We start from the raw sequence: 7,328 nt of genomic DNA on the forward strand, positions 1-7,328 counted from the left end.
TGACGACAGTTTCAACCGAAAAAGTGAACCACTGTTTCTCTCAAAATCAATATCACAGAACCAGGAGAGAGAACAGACTTTGAATAATGACTGCGCCTGTAGTCGGGCTGCTCTGTGCTGCAGGATTCACAGAATATCAGCACATGGTTGAAGACAGCAACATCTACCACTGATTAAATGGCTGTCAGCCTGTAATGGGGACCAGAAATGTAATCATATATTATATACTGCGCAGCACATTGGCTCCAGGAATGTGAGGTGTGACTGCACAGAGCCAGCAGGTTTTTTTCTTTTTTTTCTCTAGAGGCACTCACTATTGTTCAAAACCCCTGACTTCACTAAACTACTCAAACTGAAAGGAAGCTGTGCTCATTTGATAAGAATGTAATTGAAACAGCACGTCACAAAAGTCGCAAAATAAACCACCGCGGCTCACAAGACTGTGGTCATGTGACCCCGGTCAGATGATCAACGGGTCATTCGGTGAAAGTGTTTGTGGAGTCAGAGGTTTGGTGAGACTCGGTGATAATGAATGAAGCCGGGTGAAACGAACTGAAAAAAAACAAGTTGACCTTGCACCGCTGACGCAGCGTCAGCAGGTCTCTCTGTACAGCATCAGCACATAGTTTTATATAGACAACATCTCTGGATAACCAGAACGGGATGAAGCAATGGTAGCGTAATGAAAACCAGAGGCTACATATAAATATACCCAGTGGAGAGGGGAAACCCGGAGCGGATAGAGAGGGTGGAGGTCACAGATGAAGGCACATATGGATCAGGCGGCATCTGGTTGGAATGATGAGAAATGTAATGAGAAATAAGTATATATACAAATGTGTACTATAGTATGAAGGTGTCAGAGGAAAAACCCAGAGATGAGACAGTAGATGAGAATGGATGTGACAGTCAGTGTGGGATGGCGGCGAGCTGCTAAGATGAGCCTGGCTCGCTGGATAGGAAAGCTCCGGCTGATAGACGGGGATGTGACAAGGAGCCGGGCAAGCAGGAGAGCAAAGGATGGACAGTCAGTGACACAGAGAGACACAGCAGATGTGTTTACAACCTCCCCGTCCATCGGCCGTGTCCCTGAGTCCCTGAGTCCTGACGTGAGAGCAGGCAGGAGTCACAACAGAAAACACGCCGGCTCATATACGCAGCACACACAGAACTCTACAACCCGGCCAAACAGCGTTAATGTACATTGAAAGGGCCCGGAGCCTGGAGACCGGGCCTTCTTTGGAAGCAGCAGCCGTACAAAGGACAGGCCTGTTAGTGATCAGGAGAGGAAGGACAACCACTGCACATATGACCAGATAAAATACCATCATGGGGGGAGGAGGGTGGAGGGACAGGTTGTTGAAATGCAGGAAAACGCTTAAACCTGAGAGCAAGATGAGCGGTTATGTAATCCATAGATAGCCCTGTTACAAATTCATGTGACATGCACACAGGACCGCTGCGTTGCTCTACTCCAGGGTCTCGTGTTTTTTTGACAGCACATGGTCATGCGTACACACACGCACGCACACACGCACATGCACACGCAATATCCCATAAGGCACTGTTGTTCTCTTCCACTCAAACATCTGATTTAACAAGAAATGAGTGCAGGGCCCCTTGAATGCATGATGTCAGCACATATACTGTTTTATATAGAAGGCACTAAGCTATGCTGGAAAGCTAAAGGCCATGTCTCTCTGTGTTTAGAGGAGGCACGCACACTCACACACACACTCACACACACACTCACACACTCACACAGGGCGGCGTTCACACAAAAAGTGCAGCCGCACAGAAGAAGTGTGGCATGGATGAAGAGTGTGACACCATTCTGCACCACTGAAAGACTCTTCAGCTATTTCCTGATGCAGATTCCAGTTGAGGACCCTCTGAGGGGAGAATCGCTCTGAAACAGACACACAAGCCGTATACAAAGGCAAAGGCGCCACAGATGACATCAAAGCCTTTGAGTGGCACATTACTCATGGGCGTGCATGTGGATGAATTAATAACGGATGTGTGTGTGTGTGTGTGTGTGTGTGTGTGTGTGTGTGTGTGTGTGTGTGTGTGTGTGTGTGTGTAGCCTAGCATGTGTTGTATACACATACCAAGACAGCTCTTGAGATCTTAAGAGCTGCCCACTGTGTGTGTCTGTCAGCTAAGTGACACTGGTGCTATAGAATACCAAAGCCTAGTGTTTCCCAGACTCCATTAAGATGTGGCTACTCCAGCCAGGCTCTGTTCCTCTGCCAAGAACTCTCTCTCTCGCTCTCTCACACACTCTAACACACACACTCTAACACACACACTCTAATACACCCTCTAACACACACACACACACACACACACACACACACACACACACACACACACACATTTGCACGTTTCTAAATACACTCCATCATATGAATTACTGCCATTGCACCTTATTGCTTACGTTTTGCTGCGAAAAACAACTGTGGGAAACGGTGCAGAAATTGTGTGGAATATATTTAAACTCCCATGTGCATATCTCATGCCTGACACTTAGCATTTAAAAATGTTTTATTCTGAGAGCATAATTCAATTATCAGCTGACACCAACTCACAGAGATGCACAGTAAATGTGCTAAATGCCACAGGCCTGTGGCTGCTCTGATTCAATCTCTGGTCAAAGCATCTCTTTCTGTTCAGTGGACGACGGGCTGGACGGTTCCAACACACATCACCTCTGTCTCGGGATGCGGATGGACACACACAAACACACACACAGACAGTCAGCAGTCAAGAAGAGAGTGGCACCACAAAGAAGAATACCAACATTGAGGAAACTGTAACAGAGATGTGGGGATTTTATTATCAGCTGTGGATCACAAGAGCCTCGGCCATGCTGTCCGACACACAAACACACACAATAATCCTCTGTTTGGGTGAGAGCATGTTAAGAGGGGATGTGATGCCGTCTATATCCCTGCTCACACTGCAAAACGTCACGGGTTTCTCACACAGGAATTCAGCCCTCGGACCAAGGAAATTCAATACATTTTCCTCACTTAGATCTTTTCGAAGGAATCTAAGAATTCATGTGGTAATACAAAAGTATATATTTTTCTGCACCACAGCAGAGACAATTACAATCGTGAGCAAAAATCTAAAAATGCTGCAGCGAGTTTCCAGATGAAAAATGTTTCTTTAATGGTTATTGTTTTTATGGTTATGTTTCCCTGAGTCACATTAACTTTCCCATCTTGCTCTGTTACACATCCTCTAATGTGCTGTAATGACAATAACGTCTCCTTTTTGTCAGATGTATTTTGTTTTAAACATTATATCTCATGAAAATGTTTGAAATTATACTTTTCCTCTGTTTTACCTTATTAATATGTGTACTTCACATGATTGTTGACCTTTTTCTTACTGTCGCTGAAATACTCAGAAGTAACTAATACTTGTGCTTCACTTAGATATTCATATTTTATGGTATTTCATATTTCAGAGGGAAAGTTTATACTTAGTTAAACAGGGTTTTCTCCTTTCAGCTGTTTTTAGCAGAATCAAAACATTTGGTGAAACTACTTCCCAAGAATCAGAGAGGAGCTGAAAATATAGATTATTTTAAAACGTACAATTTGAAATCCACCTAATAAGCATTATTTATAAACAAAATTTAAATGTATTTTGTATCTTAAATTTATTTTATTGATGTTGTTTCTATCATGGATTTATTTAGTCTGCATTATTCCCTAAATCTGAATGTTTTTAACATCCTTTGCTTTCAATTGCATTTGAAATAAAATAAAATAACGCGTCTGCGCAGGAGGTGCGCAGGTCGCTTCTGCGCAGGATTAATTTTATTTTATTTTATTTTAGAACTAATGTACCATAATGTGTAGCCTACCATAGTATTGTTAAAAGCTAGGGTGGAATTCGGGTGCATTAGGAATAGAATAAAGCTGCTTTAAAACATTTTAAAAACATCTCTTTTAATGATTTTACCTCCTTTATTCTGCTTCTTTAGGATTATTTATAACATGTTGATAAACAGTTTTGAGGGGCCCCCCCTTGGGACTTTTTTTTGTGGGGCCCCAGTAGATCCTAGAATCTCCGCTGGTTTTACTTATTGTATATTTTGCCTGTGTAACCCTTGAGGTCTGGGTCCAGGGGTTTGACCTCCAGCCCTGGGTGCGGGGTGCAGCCAGCAAGCGGCGCTTCAGTCGCTGCTGAGCCAGACATGTCCACAGAGGATCGGACCTATGAAAATAATCCTTACAATTTCAATAGGGACTCACAGTCTGTCAGTTCCTGTCAGTGCTCGGGCCCTAATAAGAGAGAGATATTTAAAATGTTTGCAGAAAAATCTCTTGGAGACCCTCAGCGATTACCCAATTGTCCCCCTATTTCTAGATTTTGCAAAAAAAAAAGATTGATGGATCTTCATGAAAAAGAAGAAATCAGGCCTATTTAGAGGACTGATATCAATAAGTGTGTAGAACATGGTGCAGCTGGATTGAATTGAAGGGGACTGTTAGGCCTTGGAGGAGGTAGAAGCCAAAGCAAAGAGGGGAAAACTAAATATTTCTTCACAGGAGGCATGCGTGTGTACAAGCATACACACTTGGGAAGTGCAGAAGCTGTTATATGCAGCATAACCACATTCATTTTCAGAAGAATCAAAATAGACCCACAAACCACACAGCGAAGGAAATGCTAGTGCCATTGGTTCCAGGAAACACTTAACAGACAAACGCACACAGAGAGCGATACAGTATGTTTACAAGTTTTATTGGTGTACTTTGACAATAACAATGATGGTATAAAAGAAAATCTCCATCATACAAATTTCAATAATCAAAAGATAATATGCCAATACACAAACAGATCCACGTAAGGCTGACATCAAGTTTTGACAAGTAGCTTCAAATGGCTTCAATTCAAGGAGAGCTTCTCTCCTTACAATCAGAGAGTATAGATTTTTAATTTACCAATCTGCATTCTGTATATTTTTAAGTAGTTAGCTTTCATACAAAAAAAAATCTATGTCGATTTTGGAGTAGATCATGTCGCTGGTTTGGGTGCCTCTGTTTCATTGCATTGTAAGCATATGGTGTTTTTGGCTGACACATCGCTATCCTGCAGTGCTTTCCTTTGACCGTCACCTCACCCCGACTGCCGTCACTATCAAAGAGACTTCACATGCAGAAACAAGGACACTGGATTTCATCTGAAGATTGATGCCAACGTCCTGCTATGATACGTCTCTCCTACCGCTGCAGCATACTAAGTGCGGGGAGGCCTCCGGAATGCGGAACACGTCTGAAATAGTGAGAGGAATCTAAGATTCATGGGATAAGTATATTTTTTATTTAAAAAAAGAAGGGAAAAAAAGGCTTTTGTGCTGAGAAGCGGTGATGTAAAAACATTGATGTCGCTGTGTAAGCTTCACTAGCACTTAAAAATGGCACCAGATAATTTGCCCCCCCGGGCCAAACCCCTCCAAAACTTGTTCTTAACGCTAGCATCTGTAGTGATTTAAGACCTTATAGAATTTCTAAAACAGTACACACAACAATATTTACAATGATCAATATGATATGCACTTTTTTCAATTTAAATATTTTTTGCTTATAAAAAAAACACAACTTGAGTGAAAAATAAACAACACTGCAATAAATTAAGAAGCTTTAAGGCTGCCAGTCTTGTCAGATGCCCCCAAAAAAATGGTCCCTTCATTTAAACTGGCACAGAATGGATCAGAGCAGGTGAGATTATGGTACAATGAAGAATGGTTTGACAGCAGCAGGCCTGGTCTTGTTCTGGACTGAGATCACATACATGGTATATGTAACAGGAACAAGACTAGCCAGGATGCTAACAATATTTCCTGTATTTAATAAAAAGCATGAGGCTGATTTGCTCCTGTTAATACGCCATCTAGTGGACAAAGCGGTCCAGCAGTCGGAGAAAACCCTCCTATTTTTGGACGTGGTGTGATTAAGCTGCTCATTCTACATTATGGAGTATAGAGCTCAATACTGACTCTACAAGAATATCTACTGTATGTCATCCAGACGGCCTTCTGATATCGAGAGGTCCCTCTGCGCCTGAATCTTCACCTGAATACTCAAACTAAAACCATTTGGCTTTTCCGCTATACGTCCATCGAGCTTTTAATTTAAAGCAATGAAAACAAAAGGTAGTATACAATGTAATCATGTTTGTGTCGAGAACTACAAAATAAACCTGCAAGTTCTGTGAGAACCAGGTCATAGATCATTTTTCTTATCAGTGCTGGAAAAAAAAAAAGCAAAATAAAAAACAAACTCAAACTCCAGATGGAGGACAGGTTTAGCCATTTCACTCAAACACACATGGAAAAGAAAACTAAAACACACACGCTACCACTGTCCTTGAATTCCACTGGGCGCCTCCCGGGTGACTGGCGAGGAGGTAAACGCGTGCCTCTGCTTGTGGCAACAAATACACATAATAGCTTCACCTGGCAGGATGAAAAGGCATCAGGATTAACGCATGTTTTGATGTAAAGACACAGAACATCTACGCCACTTCAGAGTGGATTGGAATCAAATGCAAAAGCCGTAAAAGCTGCAAGGCTGCTCTGCCTGTAGATACTAGTCTTTATGTCAGGGTTGGTTCCAGTAAGCACGTAGAGAGAGACTCCGCTTCAACAAGAGCTCCGGAAGGTCAGCACCATTGATTATCAATTAGAATAAAGGCGGCGCCCAGTGAAAGACAGTGACCACTAGCATTTTCTGATTAGGCGTCTTTCTCTTCCTGTGGTTGTCACACAAAATGGCCTCCTCCAACGTGTCTGTTCAGCAGATTAATACACACCGTTCCGTTTTACCGAAAACCAGCCCACCCCCCCTCCATCATATCTGAAGAGAGGGAAACCCGTGCGTCTGAATGAAACGCAACAGTTCCCAGTTTACACAGACCCGAACCTCACGATCTCACATATACACATTACTACAGGTTTCAGTGCATCTAACACTGTCATACAGTATGTCACCTACTAAATCATCACATCAATCGCAAGAAAAATAAAAACTGAACAATTCCAGAAAATAATCCATAAAAGATCAAATAAATAAAAAGAGGTCCAGCCTCTTTGCTTCTTTTTTTGTTTTTTTTTTCACTGTGGGAACACAACAGTTTGTCAAACACCCACATTTTCCCCAAATAGATACATCTTAAGAAATGCATACAAGGCGATTTGTGTGAAATGAAGTAGCTGCATGACTAGGACAGCCAGTGAGGAAAGAGTGTCTGTATGTTTGTATATGCACGTGTGTTGCTTTTTTTTTTCTTTTTTCTTTCGAGGAACT

The sequence above is a fragment of the Limanda limanda genome, chromosome 7, assembly GCF_963576545.1.
Source record: "Limanda limanda chromosome 7, fLimLim1.1, whole genome shotgun sequence".
Classification (NCBI taxonomy): Eukaryota; Metazoa; Chordata; class Actinopteri; order Pleuronectiformes; family Pleuronectidae; genus Limanda; species Limanda limanda.